Source organism: Cydia amplana, chromosome 23, assembly GCF_948474715.1.
Source record: "Cydia amplana chromosome 23, ilCydAmpl1.1, whole genome shotgun sequence".
NCBI lineage: Eukaryota > Metazoa > Arthropoda > Insecta > Lepidoptera > Tortricidae > Cydia > Cydia amplana.
This window is the reverse complement of record NC_086091.1, coordinates 11,043,655-11,069,744: the sequence shown is the minus strand read 5'-3', so window position 1 is coordinate 11,069,744 and position 26,090 is coordinate 11,043,655. Positions and strand designations below refer to the sequence as shown.

General features: G+C 35.8%; 1 protein-coding gene and 1 non-coding gene across 3 annotated transcripts in view; one reads left to right on the top strand and one right to left on the bottom strand.

Annotated features, from left to right (window-relative positions):
* LOC134658781 (hemicentin-2) overlaps nucleotides 1-26,090 on the top strand; it is a 559,330-nt gene that overhangs the window by 255,758 nt on the left and 277,482 nt on the right. The window lies entirely within an intron of this gene.
* Nucleotides 24,386-24,457, bottom strand: Trnat-cgu (transfer RNA threonine (anticodon CGU)). Its single transcript has one exon. It is a non-coding gene; the product is annotated as a tRNA-Thr (tRNA).

Below are 26,090 nucleotides of genomic sequence, written 5' to 3'. Positions count from 1 at the left end.
TTAATGAGAGCGTAACTTCGATTGTATGGAAGCGGTTTTTCGAGTGACTCTTGACAAATTGTAAAATCAAAATACCTATAACTTACAGTGTACCACCAGCCCTCTGAAGTATATCTTGAGCAATTCCATCCAAACTCGGTAACTCGTTCACATAAGATAAATACACCAAGCATGAGTGCTTAGATTTGTATGGAAGCGCGTTTTTGGCGGCGGCTTTACCTGTAACATCAAAATACCACGGTGTAACACCAGTCCTCTCGGGTATATCTTCAGTAATTCCATCCAAACTCGGTAACTCGTTCACATAAGATGTAGGTACACAAAGGATGAGTGCTTAGATTTAATAACGGTATGAGACTTAGCGCTTACAAAGAGCTAAAGCTGTGGAAGTGACAATCGTGTAACATTAAACTACCAAGTAACACCTCTGGAGTTGCAGGCGTTCATAGGCTACGCGGTGACTGCTTACCATCAGGCGGGCCGTTTGCCACCGACGTGGTATTGAGTATAAAAAACCAGACAAGTGCGAGTCGGACTCGCACACCGAGGGTTTCGTACTTTTTAGTATTTGTTGTTATAGCGGCAACAGAAATAGGTACATCATCTGTGAAAATTTCAACTGTCTAGCTATCACGGTTCATGAGATACAGCCAGGCTGACAGACAGACAGACGGACAGACAGACAGACATATGGACAGACAGACGGACAGACAGACAGACAGACAGACGGACAGACTTACAGAGGAGTCTTAGTAGTACCATCACACCAGCTTGTAAGGGTGCTCATGGTCGTGTCCTTTATTCTTCAAACACTGATGAGGAACTTGCATTTTGTCCACAAGAGTGGAAAAGTAATTTGATGTTAATTTTGAGTGGTTTCCTCATATTGGCCAGTGAAATTGACTTTTGAGTGTTTAATTTAAATGATATCATTCATTTGGAGTTGATTTGTAAAATTTTACAGTTATTATTTTCCTCGCCTTTGCGTGGTAAATTTTTTTTGTGATTCACTCTGTTAACGTAACGTTACTTGCTCGAGTATATTACTACTTAATTATCTACTGTTTTAAACCATTATTATTTATGTACAAGCTTTTATTTAACTTGCATTGAAAGCAAAATTTGACCCACTTCCCGGTTTCCGATTGAGCTAAAATTTTGCATGCATATGTAAATCGGATGACAATGAAATATAATGATTACATGAAGCTGATCTGATGATGGAGACAGAAGGTGGCCATGGGAACTCTGATAAAACAACGCAAACGAATTGTGTTTGGGGTACTTAGATTTGTCTCGGTGAGTATAGTTGCATATGGAAAGAAAAATACGGTGAGCGATAAAAGCTTTTACCAAAAATTTTTTTTGCCAAAAACTTATTTACTATTCTGTAGTCAAATCCAGTACATTCAGCCTCCACGTAAGCCATATTCAGTCATAATACAGTAACCGAGGGGATTCCGTTTAATCCCCACGGTTTTATTAACCGAACCGGCTGTTTGTGCGTCTCGCGATTCGGCTAAGCTGCTAAACGTGTTTATTAATGTATGTATGTATGTATTCGTATATACTGGGGAACTAGAGCGGTATCTAAAACCTCTTCCCCGTGTACTTGTACAAGTACAAATTAAATTCGAGTTTTGAACTCATAAAGAAATAAAAGAAAGTTCCAAATTTCAAAATGGGCAAAAGTGCCCTGGGTCTTACGAGGTTATACACTGTAAACATTTTGGTATAGTTTTGATCAGACACCATTTCATGTAGACATTACATGACTGTAACTTTGTATTCAATTATAGACCTAATTTTAAATAGTAGATTGTATCAAAAGGGAGCAAAATCACATATTTACGGCAAGGGCGAAATTCTATAATATAATCCAGAGCGTAATGAGGGATCCAAGTGTTAACGCCTAAGGTGGAAATAATTTTGCTACCATGTGACACATACTGCTATTCCCATCACCTGATGAGGAAATCGTTATGTTCCAAAATATTATTTAATTTAAATTATTTAAAAGTAAGCCTAATAAATTGTATGCAAAAAAGAAATAAAATCGTGTCCTAGAACAGAAAATTGACACTCCTCCTAGTGCCTAGCAGGGAAGAAAAAGTCATTTTTCGAATGGACGCATGATGTGAAATAGTAGTTTGTGTTACAAGCTGGTTACAAGGGATCAAAATGATTTATATTTCCGTCAAGGGCGTACAATGAATCCTGATTGTAATGAGGGATTAAGTGTTAACGCCCAAGACGAAATAATTTTGATACCGTGTGACACATACTGCTTTTCACATCAACTATGAGGAAAATAAAAAAATCTTAGTGTTGACACAATCTGATGCTTAACCAGATTATTTAAGCTAAAAAAATAATGTGCAAAAAAATGTAAAAATAGTGTGCTAGAACAGAAAAGTGTTACTTTGATCCCTCCTAGCAGGGAGGAAAAGTGCCACTTTGATCCCTCCTAGCAGGGAGCTCTTTTCTGAATAGGAGGTGTGAAAAGAATTTTGACATTACTCTTGAGCAAAGGCTCCAAGTGACGTCAACCATCATATAGTTTTCCTTTCACGTCAAAATCATTACCAACTTGTCATAACCGCGGTTAATCCTTTTGTCACGTTCTTGTCACGTACGTCATGTCACGTCGCCTGTTAGACGTGACTGTCGTGCAAACATGTTTTTATGAGTAAAAAAAATGTTTAGGCCATTTGGGACTTTATTACGACGTGAGAGTGTCTATTTGATTTACGTGTTTATTGAATTTGTGTGATATGTTATTTTAAACGACTTTGAACCTTAGGGAAAGTAAAACAACGTCCAAATTTGAAAAAACTATTACGGGTTCACTCATTAAATTTAGACTACAAATTTATTACAACTGGTTCAGATAAATTTTTATTTAAATGGATAACTAACTGAAATCATTAGTTAAAATTCTATAACTACTTACTTGTTATAATTAATTACAGAAATGAGAAAATAAAATGTCATCATGTTTTATAATAATATTTATTATAAAACATATGTTGTATTTTTTAAATAGGAGATCAAGGCATACTAAATGTACCTACCTTATGTAAAGATTTGGATAATTAAATTACCCAATAGTTCAATTTACCTTGTCTGCCCTACACAAAATAACATTTGCATATTATTACAGGCTACAGCCGTTTACAAAATCTACCCCAGTATCGCTTTTCAGTTGATCATAAAATCTGTGTCACCCAAATGAACTTAAAACTACACTACTCTCGTCAACTGTCACGTGAGTTGAAAAAAGCTCAATAAAAGTCCAGTCGGAAAGCCCGAAGCATCATTCGCGAACGTCCACGAGACACTTGTCATGTCACTCTTGACCAGTAAATAAAAAAAAACACACGAAAATGCTTTTTTCGATTTCAACCTAAAGCGCTTTTGTATAAAGTCGAAATTCCTTTTTGCGGAATGCGCTTTGAACGTTTTTTGTTTTGCCCAGTTTTTCATGCACTGCGATTCACTGTGCAATTACTATTGGATTGGAAAAAGGAAATAAAACCTTATTGCATCGGGATAAGGTTGGTTTTGATAGGGATTTTTTTGCTGTCAGTAATGATTTGACACTTGTATGCGTTTAATTGAATTTATAAAAAAGAACTCGATCGTGATAGGATTTTTATTGACCTAAAAATAAATGTCATAAATGTTGGTTTATAAATCTCAGGATTTAAAAAGAGGTTAATGGAACGAATGTTAAATGAATGGAATGACACACATAGGTAAAAATAGAATGAATGTAAAACAGATAATTATCCAAAACGTGCAGGTTCATTTTGTAATGTCTGACTAACTTCAGAGAGGTGAATATCTGTGTCGTACTAAACAGTTTCACTATGGGACCTACTACTAACGTCGGTAAATGGAACAAAATCTGACCTACTAGAACTGGGCCCTTGCGCTGTCCCACAAGGATCTATAATGGGAAACAACCTGTTCGTTTTGCTCATGAACGACTTTACCTCAGCCTCAGACCAGGCGGAATTTGTTCTATTTGCCGATGATGGGTGTGTCATTGTCGCGGCTGAGACGTACTTACAATTAAAATCTAAACTACAAGAAGTAATGGATCAAATATCGTCATGGCTTACTGCTAACGGCTTGGTACTGAATGTGGAGAAAACACACATCATTCACTTTAGTCTGCGTTGCTCAAGCGATTATGAGTACTCATTAAATATTACGTGGAATGGCCAACCGGTGCCCCAAGTTGACCAGGTAAAGTATCTAGGGCTAACCATTGATGCTGGATTGAAATGGACACCCCATATTGACAACTTATGTCAAAGACTGTCCTCTGCTTGCTTTGCTCTTAGCAGGCTGCGCCCATGCCTCAGTTCCACTAACGTAAAAAAAGCGGCCAAGTGCGAGTCGGACTCGCCCATGAAGGGTTCCGTATTTAGGCGATTTATGACGTATTAAAAAAAAACTACTTACTAGATCTCGTTCAAACCAATTATCGGTGGAAGGTTACATGGTAATGTACATCATATATTTTTTTTAGTTTTATCATTCTCTTATTTTAGAAGTTACAGGGGGGGGACACACATTTTACCACTTTGGAAGTGTCTCTCGCGCAAACTATTCAGTTTAGAAAAAAATGATATTAGAAACCTCAATATGATTTTTGAAGACCTATCCATAGATACCCCACACGTATGGGTTTGATGAAAAAAAAATTTTTGAGTTTCAGTTCGAAGTATGGGGACCCCCAAAAATTTATTGTTTTTTTTCCATTTTTGTGTGAAAATCTTAATGCGGTTCACAGAATACATCTACTTACCAAGTTTCAACAGTATAGTTCTTATAGTTTCGGAGAAAAGTGGCTGTGACATACGGACGGACAGACAGACGGACAGACGGACAGACAGACAGACAGACATGACGAATCTATAAGGGTTCCGTTTTTTGCCATTTGGCTACGGAACCCTAAAAAGGCCTATTACGGTTATTTTAACTCTATTTTAATCTATGGAATTGACCTTTGGGGCTCGGCGGCGGAACGCGAGAGAGTATTCAGGCTCCAAAAAAGAGCAGTGCGTGTTATCGCCGGTGTGGGTTGGGATCACCCTGCAAAAGATCTGTTCAGGAATCACAAAATCTTAACTGTACCAAGTCTTTACATCCTAGAACTGGCTAAGTACGTCAAAAAACACATTCATCTCTTCCGTACCAACGCTGACACGCACGGCTCCATTACTCGACGGCGGCATGAGCTTAGCTTACCTCACACACGGCTCGTTAAAGCTAAAAAATGTCCTAACTACATTGGTACTAAGGTTTACAATGCAATCTCTCCAGCAATTAAACAGGCTTCAAGCTATAATTCATTTGTACGAAAGATAAAAGCAAAACTTGAAATAGACGCTTTGTATTCGATTGATGAGTTTTTTGGTTGTATCAAATTCAATGAATAAAGACAAATGTGATAAGTGAACAAGAAATCTATTATAAAAAAATATGTAATATGAATTATTTATAACAGAATGTACCTAGATTTAATAATGTTTAAAAATTTGACGTGTAAAATGTTTTATGAATAAAACATTGAATTGAATTGACCAACTTCGAAATTTGCAAGAACTCGCTTACAAGTTCGGCAGTCATGTGTCGATGTTTTATGGAATTGGTGCTTGTTTTTTACCTCTAAGTGATTAAAAAATTATTCTTTATTAGAAAAACATTTTTTTTAAATATTTATCATTAAGAGTATAAATAAACCATTTATTTTTAAATTATTATAGTAAGGAAAATGATATTGAACGAGCCAGAAGTAACCAGGTTTCATAAAGCTTTGCATTATATTAAGCTAAAATATTAGGTATATTATCCGATAAATAAGGAAACCTATTAAGATTAATGCCTCACTAAATATTATTGCGAATTTCCGACACATATTTATCGATATAATTATGACGGTCATTTTCAATCTAGTTCGATATTAGATCTGAAATTAGTTTTCATGCTCCATCGAAACCGAGGGGATTAAATACCCATTTGCTAATTTAATTAGTATCGTACATATACAAATAACTAAGCCTACTCGACATATACCTAATAATTGTATATCGGGTGGAACAGAATGAAGGACTTTTACGTAATCGCGGAAATGTTTAGGCTACGTACTTTATTTTTTACTTATTTAATTTTCAATATCCTGTGGCCCCACACTAGTAGCCGGATTCGTAATTCGTAACAGACATATGGCCGGATTAGGCAACTGAATCGGGCAGCCAATCAGGATGATACGTTCCGCGGACGAATCATGTGATTGATTTACGAACAGAACTAACCAGGGTTGTCACAGACACAAATATAATATTATGTTTACTATTATCATGTGCTATATAGGCACTATCTCATATTACGTTGTATGTTAAACACTGATTTAAAACTTTCACGATTGTTACACATTATTATATTGTAAATAAGGTAGGTAGGTCAAAAAGTCGGAGGTAAAACTTAAATACGCGACGTTATATGTTGCCTGAAATGTATGTTTTAAGTAACTCTTAGGTTACTATAATATACAAAAGTAAAATATACAGAAATAGAATAATTAGTAAATGCATAAAACCAGCTAAATTACCAATGTTTTAAAAATAATATATTTCTTTTTGTTGCAGGTACGAAAACAAATGAAACCACAAATGCTGAATCAAAACACTATACAAAAGCCAACATTATTCAACAAAGGGAAGTATATCTAATAAAAATAAAAATAGGCTTGTACATTTTTATCAACAACGCGGGCAAAGTCTCATTTAGAGGCCAGTATGTTATTACCTAGTTACAAAATTAAACTTATCTACCAATATCATCTAAAACCATTTAAAATATTAGGACGATTAGTAAGTGGCAACCCTATTGCGCTGTCCATCAAATCAGCCTGGAACGTTCCGCGTCGCATTTCGCGCACATGACACTCGCGACCAACACTCCAGTCAGCTTTGTATTCAAAACATGCGAATTCACAGACTCCATTTTTGTTGTCAAAGGTGAATTCCAACATTTTAGGCTCCTCGCCCACGGCGACTTTTTGTAGCGATGCGCGTTGGTTGCATTTGCAACGCGCTACAGAAGCGATGGTAACGCGCTACAACATCGCTACTAACGCGCTACAGCATCGCTACTAACGCGCGTTAGTCGCATTTGCAACGCGCTACAGAAGCGATGCTAACGCGCTATGGCATCGCTACTAACGCGCTACAACATCGCTACTAACGCGCTGCAGCATCGCTATATACTAACGCACGTTAGTGACATTTGCACCGCGCTACAGAAGCGATACTAACGCGCTACGGCATCGCTACTAACGCGCTACAACATCGCTACTAACGCGCTACAGCATCGCTACTAACGCGCGTTAGTCGCATTTGCAACGCGCTACAGAAGCGAAAATTGACAGTTCCGAACCCGAACAACTGACAGGCCGTTATCGTCCGGCGGACTGTTAATCAGTGGGCCCCTTTAGTACGAAGCGCGCTGTCCACGTGATACCGTCCGGCACTTACTATTTGAAAATGGAAACCTGAGGGCTTACCGCAAAAAAAAACGTCATTTCGTTGTTCTGCATCTCTATCACTCTTGCATATTCGAGCGATAGAGAGGCCCGTGACGTAAGTTAACAGTTATATTTATTCAATGTTAGTATGACGCACTATTATGGTAAATTGGTAATACATTCGATAAATGTTCCTAACATGATATGAAGAGAGTTTCTCGATAATAGACAACGGATGAATTTGTGAACATTGTTCATCGAGTCACATTCAAAACCGTTTAAAAGCAGAATGTGAGCATTATACATTCCTTTGTGTGTGCGTGCGTGTGTGTGTGTGTGGGAGTTAGAACTAAGCCGTATTTGGATCTTTGTTAAGCCGGAACAGTAGGGAGGGAAAGTCTACAAGTGTAGGTATTATCTATATCGATATTTTAAATTATACAACTGTGTAGTTTTTGTTAATTAACTAAAAATTGCAAAAAATAGTTAATTAATAATAAAATTGTACGTAATAGGTACACCGTGTCAAACCCGTACCGTGTAACGTGATTAATAAAATTACATTAAACAAATATTAATTAAGTGTCATTGCCTTAGATTATTTAATTAATTTATATATACAACAACATAAATCCAGCCTATGTATAATATAAATCATCTACAACTTTTTTTCACTAAAATGTGACGTAATGGACACTTTGGGGCATCTTTTTTTAATGGTAAGATGGAGAACGCTGTCGATTCTGAGTAGAATGAGCCTAAGAATATCCAGATTTGAAAGAACCCGGTTTTCAATATTTATATTAGAAAACGCTCATTTTCTATCAACTATTGTCATCCAGGCTGGCGCCAAGTTATTTAAAAATTCCTACGCTGTGATTTTTTTCGTAATTTAATCGACATTTCCCATCCCTATTAGGATTAGCGTCTAAGGCATCGTGTAATGTTTGTCGACAATTAGGGCAACAAACAAACAAACAGGGACAAGGGACGAGGATTTTTATGTTTGCGAGAACTTTGTGATTAATTGCGTTTTTTACAGACTTTTATTTAACTTCGTACGTAGGTAAGTGCCTAGCTATATATCAACATTAACAATAATGTTATTGTCCATAAACATACATGTATCTATGTATTATGTAAGAAGAAAGAAAAATCATTTTTACTTCATGAGCTGATTAAAAAACACACACATAATAGTTTCGAAGAAAAAAAATGTTTCTGTTTTTTTTTTTCGAACCACTGGTTATTTTCCGTCAAAACTTAACAAAAATACATTTTTTGTAGTGATTAATTTATCTCACTAACCGATTTTTTTATACTATCAATACCTACTGTATTAATATGTATATACTATTCGATATAGATTACATAATAGACATCCGGATGATCTAAGATACAGTACCTATGTGTAACCATAAGTAATATTGAAACTACTTGATTTTACGACACTAAAAGCATTTTCCATACCTTACAACACCAAAACATCACAAGTCATTATATCAGCTTATAGGACATACGACCTTTTAGCTTTATATAACAGCGTTAAGTAGGGTAAAGTCACCAAATAGCGGACCTTGTGCGTTCCGCCATGTTAGCTAAGATCGTTTTCACCCTATGAAGTGTCCATAAAAAACATTCTTGGCAGGAAATGCATATTTATTTTCGAAAAATTGTTGCTCAGAGCAAATCCGTAAGTTTCGGGGTAGATTTAGTAAAGTTTTTTCATTCGTGTGAACTAAATACATAATAAAATAAATCCATAATAACTAAATGCATCAAACCGTCAGGTGACAAGCAAAAGTCACTAATTACTATAAAATATTTAAACAAAAATCAACCTTCTTTTCGTACTAATATGGTTCACTATGGCTATGAACTTTTGCTTGTCACCTGACGATACATAATAAAATAAGAATAAATCAATAAAAGAGAAGAACCAATCATAAAAAATATATAACTATGTAGGTACCTATAATTTTACACATAGAAAACAATAACAATTAAAAATACGAGTATAACCAAAAAATAAACCACAGTTTCGATAGTTGAAAATAATCAAATAAGTTTCAAACATCTACACCAAAAAATTTTCCGCACCCTACATTTTAACGATATAAAGGTTGGGTCACACTGGTCCACTTAATCTATGCAACATTAATGCCGCACTTGCGTACACAGAATAGCACTTAGCGCGGGTCATTGAAAGAAATCGGTTTTATATGGGGGTCTCGGTCAAGTATTGGGTGGGCTTAAGCCTTTTAAACTACATACCTACAGGGTGTTTCCTGTAATAGGAGCAATAAATTAAACTGTAGGCTGTACTCCTCAAACTGACCAACATTTGTTTAGCAACTTTTGAAAATAACTCATATTTTGATTTTTATTACTCTTTAAAGTTTATTATAAGACGCAATGTTCAAGTCAAGTCAAAATATGCTTTATTCATGTTATGTAGGCCTACCAACAAGCACTTATGAATCGTAACTAGTTATTACATATATATTATCTTAAGCTAATTATCAGAGCAATTTATTGATGTTATTAATTATATTCCATAATAATATTGGATTATGATACAAATCAAATTTAACATTAAGAATTTCACATAAGGATCGTCAAACATGAAAAAAAATTGTATAAAAACTACAAGTGTAGTATGTTTATAGAATAAAATCTAAATGTAAAAAAAAAACAACAAAAGAAGTACGTACATTGGAATATTCATTTCCTCATAAAGCTAAGGCTTATAAATACAGCTGTCTCGGCGCCAACTACGAGTTCGTAGCTTTTGGCGTCGAGACACTCGGAACGTGGGGTAGAGGAGCGCGTGGGCTCCTTAAGGAGCTTGGTAAGCGGTTAAGGGAGGCAACAGGGGACTCTCGCGCAGGCAGCTTTCTCGCGCAAAGGATTGCCATCGCTATACAGCGCGGGAATGCTGCCTGCGTGATGGGCACCTTGCCGAGGGGCCTAGGTTTAGAAGGTAGGTTTTAGGGATTTTTTTTTATTAGGTTTAGTTTTAGTTATTTTATTTTATAAGGTACTTAAGTATTAAGTTTCTATTTTTTACGTTAAATAAACCTTTCTCTATTTCCTCATCATTAATCAGATATATCTAATTAATCATTTCGAATCACAATTAATGCCACGTTGTTTTATCATTAAATGTAGTATTGTGTGGTACTTATAATAAGCTTTAGAATACGCATAGTGTCAAATTATAGTTTCTTTTTGGAATTGTATGGCCTGGATGCTGGTGCCATCTATAGAAACATTTGACATTTGCTAACCCTATTCAGAGTCCTCAAAATGTAATATTCGTAGTTATAGTATGTACTTACAAAACATATCATTTTGTTTACCGTTACAAATGTGTACTAAGTAGTAAACACATATTACAATTGTTTTTCAGTTGAATTTTCTTGTACATAAAATTTTCTTATTTCATTTGGCTATCCCTCCTAAAATTATTTTTATTCAACATTTCCCATCAATAACCATTTTTCCTTCGCTCTTTTACTTCAAAGACGCCCAATTTCATGTAATCTATTCTGCAAAAATTAACTTTACTCCCATTGCATTAAAGTACAAATTTATAAGCAGAGTCAATTTTATGAATGTCTTAAAAGTTTGACAGTAACACCAGTAGTGGGTGCCAGGTCTGCATTCACTACACTTACCTTATAAGACAAAACCAGTTTAAACCTGACCTTCGTTTACAAACAGTTTTGATGGATCTAGGCATCAAGATACAGTGGTTCCTGTATAACTTCTAAAACGTTGGTGAATAAGTGAGTAACATCTCAAATTAGCTGAATTTATGTGGCGGTAAAAATGTTAATGTTGCGTGTAATATTCGAGACTATTCGAGGACCGGAAACTCCCCGTTATGGGGAGATTACCCTTTATATGGGGAAATATGAAGTTTATTTTGACCTAAGGAAGGAAGTTGTCAAGAAACTACTTAATAAATTATGATAAAGTACTGTTACAAAACAGAGGCTTAGGTAGTTGTAACTAGGGTTGCCAACCGTACTATATAATATAGTATTGTACTATATTTTGGCTCTCTGTCCTATATACTTTTGGAAAAATATATAGTACGCTAAAATACTATATTTCCGATTAAACGTATATTACACTTATGTGTAGTATTTTATCTAAAAGTACTATATTTTTTTGAAATGTACTATATTTTTGATGCCTTATTCTGGAAAATACTATATTCCACCAAAAAATAGTTGGCAACCCTAGTTGTAACTGACAACCCGTGATATTCAGCAGAGTGTAGGAGATGGTGCATAGTGCTGCCATCTACCTATGCATAATCTATAGGGAACTAACCAAATTATTTTCTTAAATAGATTTTGATGGTACCGCCATGACGGGGTACATCTAGTGGTCCTAATTGCCACGTGGGGCTTGGTCACTTTTGCTTTAGTAAACGACATCAATTTCAGTTTATAAAAAAAACATTGTTTAATTTCAATAAAATGAGACGTTATAATTATAATGTACTAGTTTGAGTACCTAATAAAATAAAAACATTTAATAAAATAATTCGATTTGTTGCCTATTTATACAAAACAATAATATCTAACAAATATAGAAAATAAACATACTATTTTTACAATTCAGCTAAAAGTATCGCACAGGATACCCAAGTAACCCTGACTTCCAATTACGAACAGTTAGTATGTATGTCTAGTTCAATTTATACCAGTACTTGTAAGCTTAGAACAAAATCCATGTAACAAACTCCAACATTGCCCGCTTGTTTAGGAGTTCAGTACAAACAGACTGACAAAGTTTTGTAATAAAAAAGCTCGTGGACATTATGAATTTTAAATGAAATTGAGTTTAAAATTTTAAATTACATGCAGGATGTTGGATTACATTTGTTGCATGTACAGTTAGTTACAGAAGTTGGTATCTATTTTTTATAGAAGAAAAATAACATTTTCAAAGCCCGATTTTTATTTTGTAGTCTTTTTAATGTTTTTTGGACAGGTTTGATAAAATTTGGCCGATACATAATATAGAAGTACAATAAGTGCAATTTAATTGCAAGTCCTACAAAATCTTCCACTAAGTTACGAAAGCGGCTATTTTCGTAAGTCGACGAAAAATGAGGTGTATTTTTTTGTTCTACCTAATTTTAATAAAAATCCTTCAATCTATTTAAAAAAAATAGCAATGGTGTCTTTTACGGCAGAGCAGTAAAATATTTTTTTAGGAGTGAAAAGCTCAGACGGATGATCACAAAATCGTATTTTAGTTCATTTATAGGAAAATCGTTTATTATTAGTAATACCTCGCCACCAAACCTATAACCATCACCGGAGCTACTTTTGATTTCATCAGGTGACAAGCAAAACTCACTAATCACTAAAAATATTTAAACAAAGATCTACTATAAACTTGTGGTGGTACCTAATTAGTGAGTTTTGCTTGTCACCTGACGATTTATTATAAAACATATTGCTACTGACTGTACTTATACTAATTAATTATCATCGCTAACATGTCAATGTGGTGAATTTAATAATCATTTTAATAATTAAAAGCCCTGAATTGACTGATAACGATTCCCGGAATGTGTAATAAAATTAGTGATTCATTTCGAATATTTCATTAATTTGTTTTCGATTGTGACAGCTAGAAATAATACGGTAGTAATAAATAATTAACCTATATTAAAATGGGTCACTCACGTACTCAAGTCGAAGAGTGCTCGACAAGGACATAATAACGAGGAGCTACAACTGGAGCACGCGTTGGCTGACAGACGCACTTTCTAGGCTCTATCTATACATCACCGTCGTCTAGTACCCACTACACAAGCCTTATTAAGCTTACTGTGGAACTAGGTCAATCTGTCTAAAATCCTATATTTTTAGGGTTCCGTACCCAAAGGGTAAAAAACGGGACCCTATTACTAAGACTTCGCTGTCCGTCCGTCCCGTCCGTCCGTCCGTCTGTCACCAGGCTGTATGTCATGACCCGCGATAGCTAGACAGTTGAAATTTTTACAGATGATGTATTTCTGTTGCCGCTATAACAACAAATACTAAAAACAGAATAAAATAAAGATTTAAGTGGGGCTCCCATACAACAGACCTGATCTTTGACCGAAGTTAAGCAACGTCGGGCAGGGTCAGTACTTGGATGGGTGACCGTTTTTTTGCTTGTTTTTTGTTGATGGTGAGGAACCCTCCGTGCGCGAGTCCGACTCGCACTTGGCCTGTTTTTTTTTCTCTTAAGGATATCATTACTTACCAAAAGACCCAAAATTGCATACAGTAACAGAATACGTAAGGATAACCTGTATGTACCGTGTTCGTCGGTCCGTCCCATCCTCCGTATCTCCCAAACATCGTACCTAAAGCCGGCGGGTAACGAGGAGTCGATCCGAACTTTTGACTGAGACATAAAAACGGGAACTTTTTGAGCTTGCCTTAGGACTAAACGCGTTTGCACGGGCGAGCTACTTGCGCCAGTTTTCTTGCCAGTGGCTAAATTACCTATATAAAAATGTACTGTTTTAAATTCAGTCCATGATTTTGCAGATATTATGTTAACTATAATCAGTACGTACCTAATTTAATGAAATTCTATTACATGTGTCATGAAGAGAAATTGTACAGACCGTGCCGTACTATTCTAAAAAGTGTGTATTTTTGAGTAGTGATTTTCGATGACTGGGTCTAATGTGTGAGTTCTAATTAATCGTTATGGTTCAATTTAGAATGCACAGGATCGTCCAGTGGCTACTTTTTAACCGACTTCCAAATCTAAAAGGAGGAGGTTATCAATTCGGTTGTATGTTTTTTTTATTTTTTTTTATTTTTATTTTTTATGTTTGTTACTCCATATCTCCGTCATTACTGGACCGATTTTGAAAATTCTTTTTTTGATTGTACGTATATGCATACAGATTGGTCCCGTTTTTGTCAAAACTCAGTTCTGATGATGGAATCCATGAGGAATCAAGGGCACTCCTCAAATCTTAAAGGCATACATATAGTGATTTTTGTGTTTTTATCAACAAATCAAGCACATACATCCAAAAAAGTGACATTTGATGAAGTGGAATGGAACTGCTGATGATGATCAGAACGGAACTCTTCTACGACGCATAGTTCACGTTTGGCGATTTGTCCTCTTCGTTATGTTTGTTAAGTAAGTTAAGTTTTTAAGCCACATTTTTGTCAAACTGGAATTCTGATGATGGGATCTATGAGGAATCGAGGGAACTCCTCAAATCTTAAAGGCATGCGTCTAGAGATTATTGTATTTTCATCAAAAAATCAAGCATTTTCATTAAAAACTGTCGCATTTGATGCATTGGAACTGCTGATGATGATCAGAACAGAACTCTTCAACGACGCATAGTACACGTTTGGCGATTTCGATTTCGACTTGGACTGGGACCCGGACCCGGATCCGGACTAGGGCCCGGACTCGGACCCGGCCCGGTTCGGACCCGGACCTAGACTCAAACCCGGAGCCGGACCTGGATCAAGACCTGGACCTGGATCCGGGCTTTTATCTGGGCCTGAACCTAATATTGATACCCGAGCAAGCGAAAGATTCCAAAATTGAACCACAAGCGTAGCGAGTGGTTCGAAAAATGGAATCTTGAGCGTTACGAGGGTTTCAAAGCACGAGGGTTAAACAACAAATTTGCCCCCTTGTAAAACAAATAACTATTCTTTCACCGGGCTGTCCCTCATGGAAGTCGGTTTTTTTTTCTTAAATATTTTATTGTTTAAAATGTCTCTATAAAACTTGTCACAAAAAACCAGAACTTTTAACTTTCCCTCTTATTCGTAAAAGTTAGCTTTACAAACCTTTGTTAAATTATGTCCGTTTTCGACAAACATATATAAATGTCAAAATAAAAGGTATCAAACAATTACTAAGAGCTTGTTAGACTTGACAGGCGTTTATGCAAAACCCCATAAGAGCTTAAAACAGATATATGAACACCAATGTCAAAATGACTTAACTCCTTAACCCCGCGTATGTCTAAGCACTGATCAGTGCGAATAAATTTAAACCTATTGTAATTAAACAATGGATTTAAATTCATGCGCGCTGAACAGTGCTTAGACATACGAAGGGTTAAGGTAAGAACATAAGGAATCTTATCTAAGCCATTTCTCGGTGACTTTGATTTGCCATGCCAGTACTAACCCAAGTTACTTGCCTAATGTAAACACACCTGCACCTCCGCCACATAAATTGTAAGCCAATTACAGAACTGCACATTTATCGCGTAAGTTCCCGGAATATTTCTTTTTTATTGCCATAGTTTTAAAAGGTTAAAAACTGGTTATTTACGAGCACATCCGGCTGTCGAAACTAATGTTAGTTTGTGATTGTTAGTTTGTAGCAATCTATTTGAAGTGTTGAATGGTCGATTTCATCCTCTTGTCTAATCAGACAATCCTATATGATAGGATCATGACCTAATTTCTAGTCATCTTTTTGCATTTGTTTGGAGAACGTTTTTTTCTATGTTGTAGGTTTAGCATATTTAAGCCTACTTATTTCTCTGTAGCACTGAAGTTTGAACCCACGATTTATGACGACCACACCTATTTTCTTATAACTAACTGCGACACTCAACGACTACGATTAAAAATGGATTAATCAACCGTGTATCATGCGAAATCCTCTCTAAATATTTTAATTAATACACATAATACAGGGTGGTCCAAACCTTGACGACCAAAAATTTTTTTTAGATTCCTCACGTCATGAGCTATCAGAAATTCTGATAGCCCACGACGTGGGGAATTTTTCGCGATTTCGGGGTTGGTCACATAGTAAAATTTGCTCAGTATAATCCCAAAACCTCCCTGGCAACGGGAATGCAGTTATTTTTTAGCCACCCTGTATGGGAACCCCGGAATTTCATAACAAAAGTTAAAAGTTTAAAAAATCATAACTCGAAAACAACGAAAAATCGGCTAACATACGTGGGGTATATTCTGATAGCCCACGACGTGAGGACTCTAAAAAAAATTTTTGGACATCAAGGTTTGGACCACCCTGTATATTTTATTATTTTATTTTCTCACTGACCAAGTTGTATACACTCTACACTAAGTACACAAGTAATATGCTAATCAATAATATACAATATAGTTCTGACATAAAAACATTCACTAATTAATTGTCAAAAAAAATTGTTTAAATCTCAGCAGTAGGATGTATATCTAATTAATTAAACAATTCATTTAGGATTAGCTACCTTTAGTTTAAAAGTCTCATATCTAAACCTCTCGGTTTGCCCTTACAAACATAACAACATCAGTAAATGTGTTAAATATCAAGGGATTTGCAAAGGACTTTTTAATAACATCCCTTGGCCCTAAATAATCATAATTACAGTCCTAATTCGTAATTAATTCAAATGAATGCTCCCTTTAATATATCCCTTTTAATTAGCAGCTAATTTTTTAATTAACTGAGATTAACGAAGGTTTATGTAATGAGTTACGGGTGTTTACATGAGCGGGTGTGTTAACGTTTTATTATTTATTCTCTTTATACACTTAAATTGTATGCCTGCCTTATAGTGGCGAAAATACGAAGTTGCGTGGGTTATCTCATTTCAAAACATATTAGACAGAGATAATCATACTTTATCTTTCTTTATCTCTTATACTAGTACTAGCATCCAAAAGAAAAGGATGAGTATGGTTTTTTGGTTCTTATTTACTGACAAATTGGGTTGACCAACTATAGATACCGTAGACTTGTCGAGCAGTACGGCTACCATCAGTTTGTCACCGACATAAACGCCGTCGAGAACGTAATTTACTTTCTATACATCTCGTTTGCACTAATATGCGAGTACGAGCGAGATGTATAGAAAGTAAATTACCTTCTCGACGGCGTTTACGTCTGTGACAAACTGATGGTACAGACCTTCTATAATCATAATAACGAGCTATTTTGCTTTAATGTAGGATAAGATTATACATATCCTGTTGTACTGTATTTTAGTGTTAAATTGTAAATTATGAATATTATATACATTATGTACATATGTAGTTATAAATTTATCGTGACATATAATATGATATTACTAATAAATATGATTATGATTATGATTCAAGCTCGACCTATTTATATCTAAGAGCCATAATGGAAGCAAAAATATACTTACTTATTGACTTTTGACAGTCGATAAGCTGACAAGCGAAGCACTTGACAAAATCAAAATGACAGGCGTAAGGAGATATTTAGGGATTTTAGGGAACGGAGACGTTATAGACGGCGACGTTATTTGACTTGGTATAATTGTAGCTTGACCTATTTCACCACGGTGACAGGTGCGACAAATTGTCCACATCACTGTTACTGACGTCACAGGCCTCCATAGGCTACGGTAACCGCTTACCATCGGACGGGCGGTGTGCTTGTTTGCCACCAACATTTTATTTTGAATAGAACTCCATTATATCGCCAATAAATAAATACTTATTTTGCGAAGCTTATGACAATCGTCACAAGAAACACGACAATTGTCCCGAAATTCCGACACAGAACTCATTTCCTGTCAAGAATCACACGAAATTCTTTGAAATCTTGTGACAATTGTCATAAACATCGCAAGAGAAATATCTGTTTTTTTTCCGATACACTAAAGTTTTTTTAAATAATACTATGATGTTGGCCAACAGGAATACGGCCCGCCCGATGGTAAGCGGTAACCGTAGCCCATGGATGCCTGTGACGTCAGCAACAGTGATGTTTTACAATTGTCGCACCTGTCACCGTGGTAAAATAGGGGCCAGTCATCATAGCATTGATAATTTCTTGACAAATATGTTTAAATATAAATAATGGTTTCATATATAATTATAATATAATTTATTTACAAAAACTGCAACTCATACAATGTAATAATGTAACTAATAATTTAATTTAATGATAAATTTATAATTATGTAGGTATATTATTATGCTTTGTGACGTGTAATAATTATTTATGATTTTATCAATAAATATCTCAATCTCAAACAATATTTAAGAGTCGGACTAAGTTAACTCCGCATGGCATTTGCAATGACAAATTGTGGCAATGTCATCTTTATTGTAATTTTTTTTATAAAAATACAACGTTGATAATGGAACTCCCACACTTTGTTTTGTTATGTCGGTGTAGACTGACTTTAGAGGACTTCGTAGGCCGAAATCATTAAAAAAAGTTACCCCTTAACTTATATAACCTGATTGCGAAGGCCCAGTTACCTTCTCAAACGATTTTAATAAAATATCGGACCCCTTAAACCCTTGATCCGTTGAAAAAGTTATAAAGCCGGTCCTAATTGTAAAAAGGACGTTTAACAAAATTACAGTCCAAATTTGTAACTCCGGGAATCAGATCCGAGATTTAAGACGAAACAGGAGCTGAGATTCAAATATTTTAGGTAAATATACCCGTCTCGCTAACGGAAGCGGCTCCTAAAACTAGTGCGATAAGGACAAGGCGAAAAATCCTGCGTATAAAAATCTCAAAAATCGAGGTTTTGTACTCGACTGTTTCCTCCTCCAAAACCTAACCAATCGTAACCAAATTTGGAAATATGAATGATTATTAAATTATCTGTGTCGGACCGTTTTGCTTTTTTGGCTAATTGATATCAGTTTTGAATACCACGCCTCTCATTGCGGCATAGTCAATTAGGCCATTTTGGCCATTTTTGAAGGGCTCTAGCGCCTTAAAAAACAAAAATATCAAAAAAAGCAAAACGGTCCGACACAGATATTGACAATATTAATCTTCAAAACCCACGGAGGAAACAGTCGAGTACGTTTGTATGGAGAAATGACCACTCCTGTTGCCTCTTAATGTTTTTAATAATATTAACTAGTGGCTATGTGAGTTGTTGACCTCGCCAGCCCCTATAGCTGGCCCCCATAATTTTTTTATATTTCTATCAATTTAATCGACAAAAAAATGATACGTAAATATTGAAATTTCACGAGGGTCAGTTTAGTTGTATACTAATTTAGTCGATATAACCACGAAAAAGCCTAAGTTATTTTCCGAAATAAGCCTAATCTGATAGTGATAAGTTTACTTTATGAGCCTTTTGTAGCGACCTTTTCTGTGTGTAATAAACTCATTTATAAAACAGCCGAATTTTAGTAGTTTTAGTATATGGGTAGTTAAGATGTTTATCAAGCAGGGAGTTAGTTTTATTTGGTAGCTTGGTATTTTACTTAATAGCTAAGGTAAACGTACTAGTGCTCGACATGCTAGTGCCCAATATATGACACCCTGCTGCCACCTCTATTTGACAATGACTTAAGTTTCAAGATGACATGTACTGGGACCGCGTCGAGTACCAGTACGTTTACCTTACTATATTAAATGAAAAAGAAGGTAATTTTATAAGTAGTTAGAAAGATAAAGCCACCATTACAATATACATTCACTTTGTTTCTTGGGAGTTTCTTTTAAAACTGTTGCATAATAGTAATTAGCGACCCGCCCCGGGTTCGCACGGGTTAACAAATTATACATAAACCTTCCTCAAATAAGAATAAGAATAAGAATAAGAATAATTTATTTATAATAAAATAGGTAGGCAATCACAAAGGTGTCCGGTAAGCACCAAACTAGGCTGAGCCTGTATCTTGGGGCTTACAAAAGAGTAGGTAACATACGGTAACTAAACCTAATTAAAATGATGTGTGAAAGAGGGTGATAAGGTGTATGCTTTTAGGGTGTGTATATGTGTGTGTGTGTGTGTGTGTGTGTGTGTGTGTGTGTGTGTGTGTGTGTGTGTGTTTGTGTGTGTGTGTGTGTGAAAGGTGTAGGAGAGCGAGTAAGGACTAGATGATGACAGACCTAAACATAAGAACGTATTAAATCACTCTATCTATTTAAAAAAAACCGCATCAAAATCCATTGCGTAGTTTTAAAGTTCTAAAATAGGGACAGACAGACAGCGGGAAGCGACTTTGTGTTATACAATGTAGTGATTAGTAGTTACTACATACTACACACACACAGAATAATAGTAATTAATAACAGGATCTATTCGCACATGCGTATAACGTTTTGCAGTAAAATATAACTAAAGACTGCCACCTATGCAAGTATCCTTCTTCATCTAAATTTAAGACTTTCGTTTAAAAAAACCGGCCAAGTGTGAGTCGGACTCGCGCACGGAGGGTTCCGCACCATCAACAAAAAATAGAGCAAAACAAGCAAAAACACGGTCACCCATCCAAGTACTGACCCCGCCCGACGTTGCTTAACTTCGGTCAAAAATCACGTTTGTTGTATGGGAGCTCCACTTAAATCTTTATTTTATTCTGTTTTTAGTATTTGTTGTTATAGCGGCAACAGAAATACATCATCTGTGAAAATTTCAACTGTCTAGCTATCACGGTTCGTGAGATACAGCCTGGTGACAGACGGACGGACGGACGGACGGACGGACGAACGGACGAACGAACGGACGAACGGACGGACGGACGGACGGACGGACGGACGGACGGACGGACGGACAGCGGAGTCAATAGGGTCCCGTTTTTACCCTTTGGGTACGGAACCCTAAAAACGAACGAGATCCAAAACTTTAAAGTAGCGTAAAAGGGCTCATTTAGACGGCGCGCGAACTCGCATGCGATTTTAGTTACATTGCGGACTGTTGGTTACGTAGAATTCCACCGACCGATCAAAACCCGCAATGTAATGAAACTCGCATACGAGTTCTCGCATCGTCTAAATGAGCCCTAAGGGTCGGTATAACGCACAATATTCGTGCAAAATCATTTTATGATATGCATGCTGATGAGAATCAAATTGGCGGGAACTAATACGGTTTTAAGGGTGTGAATAAATGAGGTTTGGACCCTTACTGATACTTTAAATAATCGTTTTGGCGACCCCTGCTAAGTGTATCCGGGTCGAAGGACCACATGAGCTGTATTCAGATTTTGAAATATCAATTTGATATATGATCGTAAGCGCGTTCATTGCAGTCGTGTCAAGCAATAACACGTTTTGACGTTTACGTTAGCGACTGCGTATACTCGACCGCTGTCCATCTCGCTCGCACTGATGTATTGGTGCAAGAGGGAATCTCTCAATACTCGCTAACGTAAACGTCAAATACGAACTCGTGGTAGCCGTGCAGATCGTATCATAACAAACAATAGTAAATCATAATGAGATTTTAAGAGTTACTCGTACTTAGCCGCCGCCATACAATCGAAGTTACGCTCTCATTATAAAACGACATTCTGAAATAACATGAAATCTATATATTATATAGGTATTACAGTCGCCATCAAAATCATCAAATATATCGGAGCAGTCAAGGCGCCCACAAATATCTGAACTCGCCTTTATTGTCAAGGCGTTATAGAGTGCGTGTTCAGATATTTTGACTTTCTCGACCGCTTCGATATATCTGATGGAGAATGTACAAGGTGTAATAAAACTAGTCATGATACGTTTATGGGCATATTCAGTAATTGTGTTCTGATTAGTTTTTTTTTTGGCGAGTCTTTGTTGCTAGAAGTTGTAATACAATTTTTAGCAACAAAAACTAGTACTTACTTTAGAAGTCATAGTACGGAGCTGCAAAACATAGGTACCTAAAGATGGCCGCTGTTCTAGAAGTTTCTCCCCTAATAAGAGAACTTGCTGCCTTTGAGTTGAGGCTGTAAAGAGTACACAGACCTTATAGGAACAGAAATATTAGTTTTTTTTATCAAAAACTTCACAGACTTCCCATAGCCACCTCCTGTCTCCATCGTCAGGTCAGCTCCATGTCATCATAACATTGTATTGTCATCAGATTTACATACGCAAAGGGGCCCACTGATTAACAGTCCGCCGGACGGTAACGGCCTGTCAGTCAGAACAAAATTTTGACAGTTCCGAACAACTGACAGGCCGATACCGTCCGGCGGACTGTTAATCAGTGGGCCCCTTTAGTATGCGAAATTTCCAGCTCAATCGGAAATCGGGAAGGGACAAATTTACCTTCCAAGATTTGACCCTTACTAACTAACAAACATACTAACAGGGCGAGTTCAATAAAAGCTTGTAATTTGCCTATGACCTTAATCTAATTTTTACAAGTATATACTTTACAAGATAACTGGTAACGTGCACTGTTAGTTTTTGTCTACATTCGTTAGGTACAAGTTGTAGAACTAGTTTTTCGCTTCACAGGAAAACTGAAGTGTTGTGCGCATTTTTATATGCGTTTTTGCGTTTTCAGTGTTAGACGAAATCATTACTATCCGTACTAAAGCATGACGTTAGACCGGACCGTGTCCGGGCCGAAGCTTCCAGCGCTTACTTTTCTATGACAGATGACATATCACGTGATGCTTTCCACGGAAAACGAAGCTCCAGAAGCTCCGGCCCGGACACGGCCCGCTCTAACGTGAGTCATGCTTATATAAATGCGAAAGTGACTGTCTGTCTGACTGTGACCTCTTTACGCATAAACCGCTGAACAGATTTAGATGAAATTTGTTATGAAGATAGTTCGAGGTCCGAGGAAGGACATAAAATAGTTTTGATCATTTCTCTTCATCATCATTATCATCTCATGCAAACAAAGTCGCGGGCAGCCTATTTCATCAACGCCTGTTCAGAGGTTGGACAAAAATTTCATCCCATTTACACTTTAATTCCTTTCCTATCCGTTTGTCTCATTCCATTCTAATTGGACAGCCTGTCAACGTCAGAAAGAAAACGGTCCTAATTATTCTAGTTCTTTCAAATTGACGGATTTCACTTAGGTAGTTTAATTACAAAACTGTCCGGGAAAGTTGTATAGCATTACGTTCTTGGCCTGTCTATTTTCAAAGACGCAGCCTTAATATATGTTAGTACTTTAGATCACATTTAATAAGGCTGAAGCCTTATTAAACAGACAGACAGACAGGCCAAGAACGTATTATAAAAAAGTAACCGATTTTTCCGAAGAAAAAATGAAAAAATTCTAAAAATATCTAATGTCTTATCTATACCTAAAAACCTGTTTACTTTAACTTAATTAAGCATCACAAAAGGTCAACCTTTATAAAAATAAAAATGTTTTATAAAGTATTTCAAAAGCCTAACCCAGAAGCCAAATATAAACCTATTAACTAAATAATTTAGTTAATTTAGTTAATAGGTTTAATAAACCTATTAACTAAATAATTTAGTTAATTTAGTTAATAGGTTTAATAAACCTATTAACTAAATAATTTAGTTAATAGGTTTATATTTGGCTTCTGGGTTAGGCTTTTGAAATACTTTATAAAACATTTTTATTTTTATAAAGGTTGACCTTTTGTGATGCTTAATTAAGTTAAAGTAAACAGGTTTTTAGGTATAGATAAGACATTAGATATTTTTAGAATTTTTTCATTTTTTCTTCGGTAAAATCGGTTACTTTTTTATAATACGTTCTTGGCCTGTCTGTTTTCAAGGAGGCAGCCTTATAGGTTTTTAAGTACTTTAGCTCACATTTAATAAGGCTTAATTTAGTTAATAGGTTTATATTTGGCTTCTGGGTTAGGCTTTTGAAATACTTTATAAATCATTTTTATTTTTATAAAGGTTGATCTTTTGTGATGCTTAATTAAGTTAAAGTAAACAGGTTTTTAGGTATAGATAAGACATTAGATATTATTAGAATTTTTACAATTTTTCTTCGGAAAAATCGGTTACTTTATTATAATATTATATTATTCTTCGATAATACCAGTGATATAACACCCAGTTATAGCAACAAAGCCGTGTGTTAGCTAGAGCTTAAATTATAAACCGAAATAAAGAAAAAGTCACCAAGTCCACCGTTGGCCGAAGCGGGAATCGAACCCGCGTCTTTAGCTTACGCGACTAACGTCCTGACCACTAGACCACCCGGCCACAGCGGTACTCGTCCCAAATTCTCTGGTGTATGCTATTCGCTATGTGCACGAGTGGTGCTGCCCTCATTTTGTCGGACTTTCTACGTTAAATCTTATGGAGTAAAATTAGTTCAAGCGGCTGCCGCTAGTACTAATGTCGGACATTCCATATTAAGATTACCTGTGTTTGTGACGATCAGCACCACTTCCCCCTCCACCGACTTCGCACCTTCCCAATATTTGAAAGGCTAGGCATCTTAAGTACCTATTAAAAAAATTTTTTTAAAGGGGCCTAATCTAAATTTAGCAATTTTAACATATTATTATAATTATTTGTTGATATAAATTACACACGCCTGCTTGAGCTTAGGATGTGGGACTAGATCGATTTGTGTAATATTGTGTCATAATATTTATTTAATTACTTATCAAGTTTACTTGTTTATACAACTTAAATGGAAACTGTCTTCAATCAAGTACTTTCTTTGTTATCGTGAAATGGCTCGCACCGACCGAGAATTGATTAATTACAGCGTTGATTATTCAGAGGTTGATGAAGAAAATTCTTAATTAATGTGGGTTTATCAAATTATATATAAGAGAAATAATTAATTAGGAATGACAGCGACTTAGTATAATTAAACAGTAAACACTTCGTTGCTTCGCTTATAAATTAGGACTGGAATCACGCGAGCTATGTAATCCATTTTAAGTATAGAAATGGGAGTTATGGACATAGTGGACATTTAGGAAGCTAAGCTTAGCTTTCAATCTCATGGATATGTCTACAAAAGGCTGTAAATAAAACAATAAACAATTAGTGACCCTCGCGCAGGCAGCTTTCTCGCGCAAAGATTGGCCATAGCAATCCAGCGCGGGAACGCTGCCTGCGTGATGGGCACCCTACTAAGGGCACAACATTTTGATAGGTACTTTTTTGGCTTTAGTTATTTTAATAGTAGTACTCGTAAGTTTTAGTTTTGTATTCATTTTATAACGCTTATTATATAATAAATTAGTTTTAACCTTAACAATTAAACTTCATCATTGTTTAAAGTTTTTTTTTTTTTTTTTTTTGATGTGTATTTTAATTAAAATACATTAAATTAATTACACATTAATTACACATTTGTTTAAAGTTATGTTAATTTACATAAACTGGCTCATTATTTTGGTTGTGAAAGGTTTAGGTTTATACTCGTAACAGCTCAAAAAAGATGCATCGGAGATCAGATTTAATAAACAGCAGAATGACTTTTGACTCATTGATAAGATAAAAAGTAGACTACTTTAAAGTAGTATTTCTTTTAGTAAAATCATCTTCAAAAAGTCACAAGTCCTCTTGTAAACTTAAACAAACTCCTCATTTACCTCCTTAGGATCATCATTTTGTTGAAAATGTTTAAGTACAAAAGTATTTTTAAATTTTAGTCAGTCGAACCGAGTAAGAATCAGAAAACCATTTGCAAAAAGTTTTGAATCTTATTACAATATGGAGTAAGGTCGTCTATTTGGTTTCGTTTTAACTTATTTCTTTTGTGTTCCAAGAAGGAAAGAAGGTAAATGCGGCTGTAATCCCTGGGAGCGCTTATTATCTCACTTGTAAATAAACGCTTAGTGTAATTCCGGTAAAAATTTGCAGTTTTTGTAAC